The 16,008-nt window shown below is 39.6% G+C and overlaps 1 protein-coding gene across 1 annotated transcript in view; it reads right to left on the bottom strand.

The window, feature by feature from the left end:
- The window catches only part of bach2b (BTB and CNC homology 1, basic leucine zipper transcription factor 2b), a 49,847-nt gene extending 34,125 nt beyond the window's left edge, over positions 1-15,722 (bottom strand). Inside the window, exon 1 of the mRNA XM_019871518.1 lies at positions 15,259-15,722. The gene's annotated coding sequence lies outside the window, so the exon portion shown is untranslated. The remainder of the gene's footprint in view (positions 1-15,258) is intronic.
- Positions 15,723-16,008: the final 286 nt, after the last annotated feature.

Below are 16,008 nucleotides of genomic sequence, written 5' to 3'. Positions count from 1 at the left end.
ACGTAAAGCAGGAGGATAAATACATTACATGCAAGCAAGTAAACGAATTACTCCAACATCGAAATGAGCTGTTTACAGCATTAATACAACAGCAGCATCACAATTTTAAAGGATTTGTTCAGATGATAATGGACTCAACTAACTCACAACTTGATAATATTACCAGGGAAGTATAGAAGAATAGGTCAGATCAAACAAACTGCCCGCTTTAAAAACTGAAATTTACAAAATATGTGACAGCCTGACCATAATAACAGAGAAGTCAAGAAAAAATAACTTGGTCATTCATGGAATTGAGCAAACACCAGGAGACACCTGGACTGATACAAAAAAAAAAAAAAAAAAAAGTGCAAAGAATTTTCAGGGAGAAATTTCAAGTGACAGGGGAAGATCGAGACTGAGTGAGCTCACTGCACTGGGAGACCCAAACCCGGGAGAATTAGCCCAAGGCCACTTGTGGTGAAACTTGAAAAATACTTGTGGCATGACAAACTTATGGTTTACCACCGCACCAGTACACCAACGCAACAGGCTCAAGTTCAACATCATCAAGCGACATGCTGAGAACGGTAAATCAATCACCTCACCAAAAAAACTCTGAGACTCTACTGTCATAGTAAATCCACATCTGAAAAAAATGGACTTCAAAACCTTTGAATCGATCCATAGAATGATTAGGACCCAGACAATCATTTTTACAATAATAATCACAGCAGCTCTAATTCTGAGTACTACATGGACGATCAATTCAAATGGAAAATGGAAAATGCACTTTCAATTGCAGTCAAACCTCGGTTTTCGTCCATAACCCGTTCCAGAAGGCTGTTCGAAAACCGAAATTGTTCGAAAACCGAAACCACGCTCTTTTAAAAAAAGAAATGTTTATTGAACACGTCTGCTCACAATGGAAAGCGACACAAGTAAGCGTCACTTCCTCGTCTACCCGAGGAAGCGTCATTTCCTCGTGTAAGGAAGGCGAGAGGAGTCAAGCGGTGCATTCAAGTGCGCTCAGTTTGTTCGAGAACCGAAATTTGTTCGTCATCCGAGGCATAAAAAACTCGCAATTTTTCGTCGAAAACCGAATTGGTCGAGAACCGAGACGTTTGAAAACCGAGGTTTGACTGTATATACTTTAACAGTAGAAGCCTCGATAGAAACTTCACAAAATTCAAAGAATACGTGGCTAAATAACCGTATTTTCTGCACCATAAGGCGTTTCGTAGTATGAAGCGCACCTTCAATAAATGGCCTATTTTAAAACTGTTTTCACATATCGGGCGCACCGCATTATAAGGAGCATAGAACAGAAGTTACAATAGTGGCTGCTGCGGTTACGTTATGCATCCACTAGATGGAGCTACGCTAAAGGGAATACAATACAATGCAATACAGCTTTATTTATGTAGAGCTTTCACAACTGCTGCAGCTGTAACAAAGTGCATTACAGAAAATTTAAAATACTACATCCAAGAAATCTGAATACTCTTCCATATATAAGGCGCGTCAGATTATAAGGCACACTGTCAGCTTTTGAGAAAATTGAATGCTTTCAAGTGTGCCTTATAGTGCGGAAAATACAGTAAGTAGATTTGAAATAATTGCCATATCAGAAACTTGGCTTGACAATGAGGAATGGAATGCAATGTTTAACAATTAAAATATCTATAAATGACAACAACAAAGACACATCAAATGTCAGCCTAAATTTCATTTATAGGACACCAGGATCCTGTCTTGACACATTCAACAACAACAAAAAAAAAATACTACATAATGTACATTGCTACGCCAATGACAAAAATACACAAGTAATGTATGGGGATTTTAACACTGACTTGTTAAATCCAAATGGACATGAAAAAAAACAGCTGATTTTATAAATACAATGTTTAGTAACAGTCTTTCACCTGCAATTCTGAAACCTAGTAGAATAACAGTTGATACAGCATTTGAAAGAAAAAAAGAAAGAAAAGAGCCACACCTGGCTCGCGAGCCTTAGGTTCCCGACCCCTGCCATAGATCATAGCATATTATTGAGCGATATGACATAAGAGGTGTCACATATAAATAGATAAAAAGGTATTTGGACAATAGATATCAGTGTGTTCAGTTCAACAACATAAAATTAAATCAGTTGAAGATCAGTCATGGGGTTCCTCAAGGGTCTGTGCTCGGCCCAAAACTATCCATACTGTATATAAATGATATCTGCTCTGTTTCCAAATTACTTAAAAGTGTCTTATATGCTGATGACACAACTCTCTACTGTTCTGGAGAAAATCTGAAACGGCTTCTGACGACATTCAAAAAAAGAATTGGATATATTACAAAATTGGTTTGACATAAATAAATTATCACTAACACCCCACCCCCACACCACCACCGCCACCACCACCACCAACACCAAAAAAAATAATTGTTTTTGGCAGTATACCAGCTAAACACCAAGTTAAAATTATGCTCAATTCAATTGAAATAGAAAGAGTGTATGAAAATGAATTTAGTAGAGTAGTAATTGACGCAAAACTAAACGTTAAAAAAAGGCATTATTATTATTATTAAAAGGAAAATGTCAAAAATGTTAGGGATCCTATACAAAACCAAGGATGTGCTTCATAAGAACTCACTACAGACATTACCTGTATATTGTTCATTATTATTACCATACCTGACCTTCTGTGTGGAAATAGCTATAAAACACTTACCCTGTTTTCAAACTACGCAAAATGACCAATTATTAATCAATCCAAATATACTGAATCGACAAATCCACTATTTGTCAAATTAAACGCTCCAAAATTTTATGATCTGGTTTAATTTAAAATAGCACAACTAATGTACAAAGTGCACAATAACCTGCTCTGCCACAATACTCAAACTCTTTGAAATTCAAGAGGTGCTGTGACTTCAGGGCAACAAGACTCGACAAAAAAATAAAAATAAAAAATAAATCCAAAACAAGAACAAACGTTAAGCCAAGGCGTATTTCTGTAAGAGATGTTCCTTTGTGGAATAATTTCAGAACTGACCTGAAAAGGTGTGAATCGCTTGCTGTGTTCAAAATCAGCTTCAAAAGTACAAAAAAAACCAAAAAACAAATATTGTATTATGTATACTTCAGTCGGTGAATATGACAACTTTTTTTTCCTTCTACTTCCCTTTGCACATGTAAACTGTGCTAAATGATGACCCTTTATGTTATTTTCTTTTAAATTTTTTACTTCCCTTCCACGTCTTACCAAACTTCTGTTATCTGTTTACAGGTTCACTAAACAAACAAGCACTCAATGACCTGTCACTATGGTTGGATTTGTCTTATGTACGACCTCATCTCTGTTGGCATTTGCTAGTTATTTGTGCCAGATGAATTGAGCAAATATTTATAATCTGAAATTCCTTCACAATAAATTGCACTCAATTGCACATCTCAGACAATAACACTTTAACCATCTCTAATTATAAATAGTTTATTTGCACACTGCGGTGTATTTTATAATCGAGAACCTGTTATGCAACAAATAACAGTGAGGAGATGATTAAAAGAACTGACTATACTTTTCAACTCAACTCAACTGTATTTATAGAGCACTTTAAAACAACCTCCGCAACAAATTGCTGTACATAGAACAAAAATAATTCAAACAACAAAAAACAATAAAACAATAAATTCATCACAAAGACAGTAGAAAGCACAAAAACAGTCAAACGAAAAATCAAGTCTCACGCTGAGTCAAAAGCCAATAGGGAGCCAATGAAGGGTTGCCAGATTAGGAGTTATGTGCTCCCTCTTATGAGTACCAGTCAAGAAGCGAGCAGCAGCATTCGGGACCAACTGGAGGTGCTTCATGGAGGATTGGCTGACTCCAAAGTAAAGTGCATTACAGTAATCCAGCTGGGATGTGACGAAGGTATGAATGATTGTTTTAAAGTGCTCTTGAGAAAGGCTTTGACTTTAGTCAGCTGCCTAAGATGAAGTAAAAATTTAGGTGTCATTATTGAATCTTTTGAGAATTGATTATTCTATTGATTAATCCTCAGATTAAGTGAATAATTGGTCAAAATTTTACTTTGCATTAAAGTGTAGTCACAACTATTTTTTGCCGATTACTGTTTAAAAACCGCTTAATGCTGTTTATTTAGAATTGTTCAGTAATCAAAGAAAAACAACTCAACAACAATTAAGCGATATCGCACTTGAGCGACTGATGTACTCAGCAATCTTGAAAGTAGGTTGAGGACGGAGACAGATGCCTTACAAAATAACTGAATGATTCAGGTGTGGAACTTAGTATACACAGGAAGAAAAAATTATACTAAAACTCATGAGGAATTTTCAAGAATATTTAGACGTACATACAGTCAATACTGTCTAATTAAAATAAAGACAAATCAAAGGGAAAACCAATGGATCTCAAAGTGGAATAAGAAAAGCCTACAAAAAATAAAATATACTCTTTGGGGAATTTACAAACTATACAACTAAAGAAACAGAATGTAAATATAAGAAATATAAGAATATGTTGATTAGCATTATGCAAATACTAATCAACGTAAACAAATATGTAAAAAAAAAATACAATCAAATATTAAAATTATAAAAAAGCTATCTGGGATATACGTAACTAATCAGTAAGGGATATGGAAAGCCAATCATCCACCTGTGATCAATAGATCACAGGTGTCAAACTCAAGGCCCGGGGGCCAGATCTGGCCAGCCACATCATTTTATGTGGCCCGCGAAAGCAAATCAAGCATGTCAACTTCCATGATGCTTGCTAAAATCTCGACCAAAAATTAAAATTCTCATATGTAATATATGACCCATATTGTAAGCATGTTCTTGTAACCAAACCCCTCAGCACAGCGACTTAAACAATAGTTGAATAAACCATTATTATTGACTTTTTTTATTTGGTTTCAGTCATAATGGCCCTCCAAGGGAAACAGCAACTAAAATGTGGCCCATGACAAAAATGAGTCTGACACCCCTGCATAGATACTTTGTAAATGTTGGAATGTAATCAAGTAAAACGTATTCTTGATAAATAGCAATGTAGGAATTGGAAGAAATTTTGGTTCAATGAAAAATGTTGAAGAGAAGGAAGTCATTGAGATTGTTTGCAAATGTAAAAACAAAACATTGACGCATTGCAACCAAAGGGACATGAAAACTTTGTGAAAAGTAATACTGGACATCTCCAAACCACTTTTACACAGATTTGCGATGTATGATTTCAGACTGGATAATTTCCAAACCAAAATGAAGATTGCAAAAGTCATACCGAGATACAAAACGGGTGACAAACGCAGCTTCACAAATTACAGGCCTGTTTCACAGCGACATGAATTCTCTTAAAAACTAGCCAATAATAGATTAGATCAATTAATAGAAAAACAGAAATGACTCTCCAACAGTCAGTAGGGATTTAGAACAAACCGGTCAACTTCACTAGCTTTGACAGAACTCATCGAAAGCATGACGGACTAAATAGACAATAAAAAAATTGCAGTAGCGCTGTTTATTGATCTACCAAAGCCTTCCCTCAAAGGGTTCATTGGAACTGCATGAGATAAGGAGGGTGGCCTTAAGTTTGTTGTTACCGAACAAAAAGCAGCAATTTGTGAAGTTGGGTGAATATAATTCAAAATGCTTGCGGTGTCCCCCAAGAGTCAGTGTTGGGGCCCAAAATTTACTCATCGTGTATATTATGTAGCGTGGCCCAACTATTCAAGTTTGTGCTGTTTGCAGATGGCACTAATATTGTAGTGAGAAAATAGAGCAAATTTCTTGGAAAGAATCACCTCAGAATTCAGAAAGATCAGAATATGGTTTGATGAAAACAAGTTAGCAATAAATTTCAGCAAGGCAGAAGGTGATGGTATTTGGAAATGGTGAAACAAGGAATCAACAAAATATATCAATAAAGAACATGAACTTAGAACAGGGGCGCCCAACCTTTTATAACCGAAGATCTACTTTTCAAGCCGCCAACCTCCCGTGATCGACCCGTTGCCGCACGCGCATGCACTCACGCACACGCCACTGTCACCTACTGCAGTGGATGTGCAATTACACTTTCTATCACACACAGACAGGCATGTGTGGAGAGATGTCAGAGTTAAAGTGGTGTGCACACAAACAATGCTGCACTTGGGTTGCCTTATGCAAGGGCATCTCGACAGCAGCCAGGAATTAGACTTGCACCCCTCCATGGTCAAGTAACCATGTTAAAAGCGTAGTCCGCAGCAAGACTCAAAATGTGACTGTTTGGCTCCAAAGCCAAAAGTCCTTACAGAAGAGCTGCTGCCACCTACTTAACCTCATCCGTGAGACAAAGGTGAGATCATTTTGGTTCGGCCTCCCCCCGGAAGAGCTACTTGAGAGTGTCCTTAAAAAAAAAAAAAAAAAAATCTTAATCCTTTCTTGTCAAAAAAATGAAGAAAATGGCAAGGGGTGACACGTGAGGCAGGACTCCCAGTTGACTGTCGACACAGTCATTGGATCAGAAAACCCTCAGAGCTATTTGGATTTTATGTGGCCCGAAACCTGAGAAAAGAGAGAATCAAATATTCTCATGCATGCGAAAGCAAAGAGTGCCTGTTGTCGGAATGCAAAAGTGACCCATGCTCTGTGAAAAAAAAAAAAAAAAAAAAAACCAGAATGAGAAGAAGCAGCAAAACTCTTAAAGTAGGGGATAATTTTTGGCTTTCTTCAAGCTTTCCCCACTGTGCTTGAATGCATTTTTGAGGAACTTGCTTAGAGGAAAACAGATGATGAGATAACATTGAGGCTCCCCGATAACATTTAGGCTTCCCAGATTACAAAACAAAACACAAAGCAAGATTTTTTTTTTTTTTTTCCAATTAAGGTTCAGTGTTGATTTGAACTGATACAGTCCATTGTGCTCTGCCAAATATGAAACACATTTAGGGGGCGGGGGAGAAGCACCGCCATTCATCCAGCTCTGACGGATTCAAACACATTCCAGTGGTATAATAGGAATATTTTCTCCCACCCTGTGTCAGAAGTGCAGGGTTCTTGCCTCGGAGCGACATAAACAATGGTCTCTTTCACTGCCTTTACTAGCCTGGAGATACAGCGAGGTGGTGCATCATGGGTAGCAGACAGTTTCACTGCTACAGTTTAGAATACAAACGTCCGAGAGGAGTCGCACGAATGGAAGTAACAAGTAAGTGTTCTTACAGAGGTACACACACACACACACACATATCGAGAGAGAGAGAGAGAGAGAGAGAGAGAGAGAGAGAGAGAGAGAGAGAGAGAGAGAGAGAGAGAGAGAAAGGATGGCCAATGGGTCAGCCTCGCAGTGCAGAGGTGCAGGGTTCGATTCCGCCTTACAAACAAACAATCATACCTAGGGACAATTTTGAGTGTGCTATTGACCTGCCACGCATGTTTTAGTAATGTGGGAGGAAACGGGAGTACCCGGAGAAAACCCACACAGGCACGGGGCGAACATGCAAATTCTACACAGGAAGGCCGGAGGCGGAATCGAACCCTGCACCTCTGCACTGTGAGGTGGACGCATTCACCAGACGACCACCGCGGCGCCTGTCTGGAATAAACCATGCCCAAATAAATGAAACTCAACTAAAATAAATTAAATTAAACTAATCGACGCTGCACATTAGAGCAGATAATACTGTCGATTCGAATTTTTTTTTTGAAAAGGAATCCATCCATCATCCATCCATACATTTTGCGATCTGCTTTTTCCTCACAAGGGTTGCGGGGGGTGCTGGAGCCGATCCCAGTCGTCTTCGGGCAGTAGGCGGGGGACACCCTGAACCAGTTGCCAGCCAATCGCAGGGCACACAAAGACCAACAACTATCCGCACTCACACTCACAATTTAGGGTGTTCAATCAGCCTGTCGTGCATGTTTTTGGAATGTCGGAGGAAACCGGAGTACCCAGAAAAAAAAACACGCAGGCCAGGGGAGAACATGCAAACTCCATACAGGAAGGCTGAAGCTGGAATCGAACCCTGCAACTCTGCACCGTGAGGTCGAACAGCCGGGCCACCCCCTCGAAAAGGAATATAGCGTAGAATTTGAATTGAATAAATAAACGCCTTTATGATCGGGTATGTAGTGTACGTAATCCTTTCAAATGTGATTTTTATTGTGTTTCCTAACTCCCGTTGTAATGTGTGTGAAGGACTTGTGTCTCGTGCCTTAATATACAGATATATTCCTTGAAGTGAATTGTATTTTAACAAGTCCAGAACAACAAATACGGTTGAAGAAAAAAAAAAAAAATCGATTTCCTGCTGGTTTCATTGCATGACGCGCGGGCATAATTACAACACTCCAATGGTCTCGAGCTAAGCAATGTGAAACTTGTACACAGATACTCCGGCAACTTGAAACTACAATGTTAAAAGCATTTTTTTTTTTTTTTAAAGAAAGAAAGAGACACGAGAGATCTGACTCCACCCCATAAACTTGAACAGGGCAAGTGGAATAGAAAATGGAAGTATGGATGGATAATTCATGATCTGACGTTATAAACGAATACCGTGTATGTGAAAGTTCTCTTGGGATTTTACAGAAAGATGTACAAAGGGGAGGGGGAATCAAAATGTTCTCGCCTCACCGCCGGAGGCTTGTCGCAATTTGATTCGAAATAAAAATCTACTTTGGTGGCCATCCAAGCACCTGCAAAGGAAGTTAGTGGGAAGCGACGTTTCCTATGCACGTCAGTGCTACATACCCTTTAAAAAGACAAGAAAAAATTGCAGAACAGAAATGAAATCAGACAGAAATGTTATTTTAGAACGACGATTTCAAATGAAATAAAATAAAGAGTGCACAACGGCATCGCTGTCCGCCGCAGAATACGACAAATGCACCGTATACTGTCAACTCGCTCTCTTCCAAAGTGAGCTCAAACTCCTTTCACTTAGAACGCTCTCGAAATCAAACCTTTGACATCAAAGAATGAACACGAGAAAGGAGATGAACGATTCTGGTTCCATTATCCAGGTACGTCTCGAGCTGATAAACATTCTTTTGTTCACAAAGTCTAAAAGCAGCAACTTGCGAGACCTTCACTCCAACTCTTGGGAGGATATCACGAACGGCTGATTAGCGTCTAAATCAGGGGCGCCTCACCTTTTTTTTGACCAGATCAACTTTTTGAGCAGCCAACCTCCCGCGATCAACCCTTCACCGCACAGGAAGACAAGCATGCCGCGATGAGCAACGGCCGTAACGGCCCCTAACATGAACGAAACAGAAAAATAAAGTAGACGCAAAAGTTTGTGAGTTTCTGAAAAGCAAATCACCGCCTACCTTAGTAGAGACCTGACGCGGAGGCGTGCGACGCACTTTTGCAGTGCGTTGACGATCGTAGCTCCACGTGGACCATTTTAAAATGTTTCTCCCGGCCCTCCAGATGAACCATTCTTTGCCCGTGCCCTCGATGAATTGGACACGAAACAAACTCTGAATAATGATAACGATAAAAGATATAACGCAACAGTTATGATTGCAAGCTGCAATTCCAGACTGCTGTTTTACTTCCTACAATATAACACTGTGCCGAATTGTTTCATTGACCATTTAATACGATATTTATTTTGTGACCGCACTGAGTTTTTTTTTTTTTTTTTTTTTTTATTGCTTGAATTTGTTTGTTTGGGGCAGGATATGAAAGTGTAATTTGTTTGCATCGTTAATTTGTGAAGCATCACTGATGTTTGTAAATAAAATTTTTTATTGACTTGATTTGAACCACCGCTGGTATCATGATATTTTCATTCAAATTAAATAACAAAAACCAAAGACAATTGAGCATCTTTGGATGCCTTCTTTATTTTTTTAATGAATTGCCAGGGGGGGCCGCATCGAGACTCAGTATGATTTGAAAAAAATAAAGCGACTCTGAATCTGAAATGTGATCTGGATATCCCAAACTGAAACAACACTGCATCATCACCATTCCGACAGTGAAGCACGGCAGCAACACGCTTTAGGGCTGGTAGTCGGAACTGAGGCCTTAGTCAAGTTGGGGTTCAGTATGAACAGTTCCAAATCAAAGCCAATGTGAGAATAAAACCAAGATTCTTGATCCTCCTATAAAGTGAAATATTCCCAAGAAAATACGACAACAGCTGAACTTTATTTGGAGTAAAAAAAGGCACTTTGAATGATTGAAGGTACTGTATTTTCTGCACTATAAAGGCGCTCCGGATTATAAGGCACATTTTCAATGAATGGCCTATTTTAAAACTGTTTTCATATCTAGGGTGCACTGCATTATAAGGCGCGAAGAACAGAAGCTACAATAGTGGCTGCGGTTGCGTTATGCATCCACTGGATGGAGCTATGCTTAAGGGAATACAATACAATACAATACAATACAATACAATACAATACAATACAGCTTTATTTATATAGAGCTTTAACAACCGCTGCAGCTGTAACAAAGCAAATTTACAGAACTTTTAAAATACTACGGCCAAGGAATCAGAATATTGATTCATATGGAAGCGGTTGGTTGTTTAAATTGACTTGCCCTCTCAATTTTTTTTTTTTTTTTCAAATGAGGTGAACAAGTGATGTCATATTAACCCTTTCGGGGACAGCGATTACGACAGTGGACAGTTTATCATGTTATCAGGTTACAGGTTAATAGTGCATGAAAGGTTTAACAGTTGAAAAAGATGTGAAAGGATTTGTCATGAGCTCATACACCTTTGGTGACTATCATTCAAACAATTTATAACACCTTCAAAATAAAATCAGTTCAACATGTCTGTCGACTGACATGAGAATCTCACCGAGTGCTAAAATGATCTTGCATGCTGATTTGACCGCCGAAGGTTATTTGCATCTGCTTTACACACTGAGAGACAATGAGTAACAATTCCGCAGTGAGTCAGCTCAGCGGGTGCAAGCTCAAACAGTCCTCCGCAATGCCTCAGTCCCATGCCAAGGTGCAAAGAGTGCGCGCGGTACAAAAATCTTGCTACCATGTTTTCATTCGGAGAGCCATTTTAGACATGCTTCGTTCTTCTGAAACTGCTTTGTAATCCCCACTTTCCTTCCCGGTGATTTATTTCCACAACTCTGACAACCAGATGCGCATCATTTCATTTACGCAAGGGGTTTTTGTCTCATTCATGGAGCAAGAATCTGAAAATCAGTTCAAGAGGTGAATCTGCTCGAGCTTTGGACAAAACTCAAAAGCAGGACTCAGAAATATGCTTCTGGTGTAAATGATTTGATAGATTCTTGGCAAGTGGCCTCAGTTAAAAAGATTCCACATGGCGATGGACAACGGCGGCGCACACTCAGCAAAAGAAAAGAATGGACAGCAATGAAATAAAAACGGCTAAAAAAATTATAATAAAGGTAATATGATAATGATCAAAATGTGCTGTTTTCCTCACAAAATACTCCGTTTTATAACATGTTGATTCGATGACACGCCGAGGCAGATGCTGTATAACGTGTTGTTGTCAACGAGTTCCCGTTTCTCAGGAGCCATCGGACTTCATTTCTCATAGGTAGGGCCAGATGGCTCCTGTTTCCCAGGACCGGTCTCATGACAACATAACAGAATTGCGTGAGAAAGAGTTGTTCAGCATAATAGTTTGTGAAACGCCAGTTGATAACGAAACAAGTGTGGCGCCAGAAGGGCTGAGTTGGCCACTCACCCCTTCTTTCGCACACGCTCAGAGAAGGATAAGAGGAGACTTTGCCATCCCCTTGCTAGAGTCTGCTGCGGGTTGCGTACTGACGGGACGCCCAGCTGGTATTGAAGCTCGCTCTACCAAGGGTGTTGGCTCTCCACCCTATTGGCGTACGGTAAGAGTTGATTCATTTCTTTGTAGCTTAATACCTCGCTTGCTGTGACATATTCTGTGGCGCTAATAAACGTGCAATTTGTTAGTAGCAGATTTGTCTCTTGTGTTATTGAATGATTGTGTGACATATTCTGTGGCGCTAATAAACGTGCAATTTGTTAGTAGCAGATTTGTCTCTTGTGATTCATTTCTGAGTGCCTATCTCCAACGATCCTATTCTAAATTTGATACTGAGCCAGGGCGAGGTATCAGAAATGTTTTAAAACAAAAGGGAACTTTGGAGTTACATTGTGCTGTTTGAGTGTTCCCTTTATTTTTTTGGGGAGCAGTATAACTCAGGAAGAAAGACAAATGAGGGTGGGAACAACAGTCCTTGGGGTGAAGTGAAGAATCTCTTTTTTTTTTTTTTTTTCCCAGCAAAGCTGTTCATTCTTTACCAAACATTGGCAGCGGCCTGTCTCACATACCTTTGTGCTGACATAAGCGGGGATGAGAACATGTTTTGTTTTGTTTTTCATATATATTCCAGCCATTGCACTGCATTGATGTACCCAAACAACCTTTGGGAAGGGACTTTTATTTTTTTTTTAAATACAGAAAAAGCTAATTACGAATAAAAGCTGAATTTGCTTCTTTATGAAAAAGCTGCTGCGTCATCAGTAGTTGAATGAGATAACAGTGTAAAGCGCTTTGACGACACGAGGTTAAAAAACGCTACATAAGTGACAGCCCGTTTACAATTTTGCCACCTTCTGCAATCCTGATTCCATCAAAACACGCAGATCGGTGACATTTACTGATCCGCTTTATCCTCACAAAGGTCGTTGGAGCCGATCCCAGCCGTCTTCGGGCAGTAGGCGGGGGACACCCTGAACCGGTTGCCAGCCAATCGCAGGGCTCACGGAGACCAACAACCATCCGCGCTCACACTCACACCGAGGGACAATTTAGAGTCCTCCATTAACCTGCCACGCATGTTTTTGGAATGTGGGAGGAAACCGGAGTACCCGGAGAAAACCCACGCAGGCACGGGGAGAACATGCAAACTCCACACAGGAAGGCCAGAGACGGGATTGAACCCACAACCTATGCACTGTGAGGCCTACACACAAACCACTGGACCACACTTTCTATTCCATTTGATATTTTTATTGATTTATTTTTTTTAGTTTAGGAAATAACCCACAAATAGCTATTCGCCAAACGCAAGAGACTATTATGTAGCAATGATGAAAACTAGAGTGATAAAATCAACCACGTTGCCAAGCTAATAGTTTAGACTTGGAAATATAACATTAGACCCATCACAATGGTCAGTCTTAAATGGTATAATTTCACTCTATATACAGTGATCTATAGGTTATAAACTGGCGGTGTCAAAAATTGTGAATTAGTGCAAAGTTTGTGGCGTGAACATGACCAGCGACGTGCTATCTTGTGTGTAAAAGAACACACAAATGTGTGACACAATAAATGGGCGACAATTCCAATACTTTCAACAAAGCAGATGATAAAGCTAATTGCGTGTTTTAATGTGTTGAATTGGGAGGGCGACGTCTAAAGTAGAAAAGACTCGTTGTATAAAACTGTAAGCTTATGTTAAATTCTTAATTATTTTCATTTTATATTTGAGCATTATATTATTTTGTGTTACAGTTACCTAGGTTATATTCCGTTTAATAATTGTTTAAACAAGTTTATGTTGACATTATCGGATTGGTTAAGGAAACCAGAAAGTGGTTTGTATTACCAGGAAGGTGTTGTGTTCTCGTTCATCCGTTCGGAGGTGCAGACGTTTTTTTTTCTTTGTCCTTTTAATAAACTGCATTAAAGGATTCCATCTCTCCTTTTGTCATTCGTAAAGAAGAGCCATCCACTGAAAAACAACGGACCCCTCAACTTACAAAACGATAGATAAGTGCTTCAGCCATTCACGTGTTGGAAGAGTCGAGCAACGTTTACCGTGACATTTCAATGAAGGTGTTATCTGTATTTATACAACACGTTAAAATATCTCAATATCGTACTTTGTATTTCACGGTCAGATATACCCCCCCCCCAAAAAAAAACATAAAAATGATAAAGAGAAATAAATAGTGGAGGATTGATAGCTGATGCTGCTTGACGTGGCAAGATCCCAGCGCATCCAGCAGACAAAGAAGTGCATACCTAATGTCACGCCGACACTAAATGCTTCATTACCGCATCAATGTACCGCAACAACATCAACGTGTCAACCGTCGGACTCAAGCAATCCACTAATATAGCCAGAAATCCGGCAGGTTTTTTTTTGGTTGTTGTTTTGTTTATTTTTTGGGAGGTGAAACGTTATCTTCTGGAGAAAGACACCGGAAAGCAAAGCACACAAAAAGCACTCACCGTCCAGAAAAGCTATGAAATGACAAATTATACTGTGGGGCGTACCTCACTATCATACATATCTTTAATAGTTCGGCATGAATCCTATTGATATTTAGAACATCTCTTTGATTGCGTCCCTAATCAAAATTGCAGTCCCGGCAGAATCACCCACTTATCAGGGACCCCCCGCATAATAAAAGGGGCTGACTAAACCGCTGCGCTGCATGACCCGATCACGTAACAATAAAAGGCGCAGCTGGTTTCACACACTCCCAATAAATAGATTGATATTTGATATAAAAACCCCAAATTTCGATCATGACATGAGAACATAAAATTATTCTCGGTGGAGTTAAAACAAAAAAAAACAGCTAATGATAAATGGGTAACCGCAGTGCATGTACAGTCGAACTGGCTAGGTATAAAACGAAGTGTAATGATGTGCATTTAGACTGCGAAAGGAAAATCGTGATAGTACATAATGAAATATGATGATCGTAGTAGGCTAGCATGTGGGAAATCAATACTACTTATCGCATTATACTCCAACTAATCAACCTGGGAACTTGTTTAAACATCCTTAATGAATGAATATATCCTGTGACTCAGACATGTTTGCGTCATGGGGCGTGGGGTGGGGGGGGGGTCAGTATTCTTTAAATGTTTCCCCGTGGCGTGAAGTAAACACACTTGATCAGCCCACTATGCAAAATCGTAGCAAATACACCGTGCTGACTTAAAACAAAACAGGATGTGGTTCGGGGATGTGTTTAATTTCTGAACCAGCGTTCAAACCCGACAAACTTAACCCACTAATTTCATCATCTTTCATGCTGTCACTTCCACCCACACCGCAGTCAATTATTAAAACGTATGGATTATTGTTTTTCTACCGATTACTTTTTACATGGCTTAGAATGCCCATTCATGTGTGTATCTCCACACCATGAGTCATTTTTTTTTCGATGGTGACAGACAGGAAACGAAGATATGTGACACAGCAGATCGAGCAGATAGTGGTCGAAGTACGACAAAGACGCCAGAAAGTGCACGGCTGCTTACCGTTTTCTTCCTTCTCTTCTCGAGCAAACGCTCGTATCCGTTTCCTATGCAAGTTCTTTCACATGATGGCTCTCGCTTTGCCGTCTCCTTAAATCCTCGTGACTCCAATTTACTACTTCTCCAGCGGCAACAACACGATTTGATCCGTCTCACCTACTAAAAAAACATGTCCGTGATTTTCCTTTCTGTTGTTACTGCTACGAATACGTTGTAAACGCGCGTTCGAAGTGATCTGCACGGAGTGCAGCCCAGTCTGCCGCTGTTTGTTACACTCGAATGGAACGCCTACTCTCTACCGCTGCATTGTTGACATTAGTCCGCCGACGTCACTCGGTTCGTTCATTGACAACATCGTCAGCCCGTCGCTCCTTATCTCGCTAATGGCTGAAAGTATGCTTGTCCATGGATATCTAGCATAGTTGACTCTTTGGCACAGAATCGTACTTAAACTTCCCCGCCATATTGAATGTGGCAAAGTGGCACGCTTGGTGAACTTCATCCATTCATGCATTTTTGACCAGCTTCAATCTGACGTCACTCGATAATGGCTACGCCCATGGAGCTACAGACCGGCGAGATAAATAATAATAATAATAATATATTTTATTTATAAGCGCCTTTCAAAACACTCAAGGACAAATTTACATGATTATAAACATATGTCTTTTATTCATTTTCAATTACTGGAGTTAACTTATTTCAAATAACTTCACATAAGGCGTGATTTGTACCGTTTTTGTGAAAATATGC

Source organism: Hippocampus comes, unplaced genomic scaffold (genome assembly GCF_001891065.2).
Source record: "Hippocampus comes isolate QL1 unplaced genomic scaffold, H_comes_QL1_v1.1 scaffold100, whole genome shotgun sequence".
In the NCBI taxonomy this organism is placed as follows: domain Eukaryota; kingdom Metazoa; phylum Chordata; class Actinopteri; order Syngnathiformes; family Syngnathidae; genus Hippocampus; species Hippocampus comes.
This window is presented reverse-complemented; position numbering and strand designations above follow the sequence as displayed.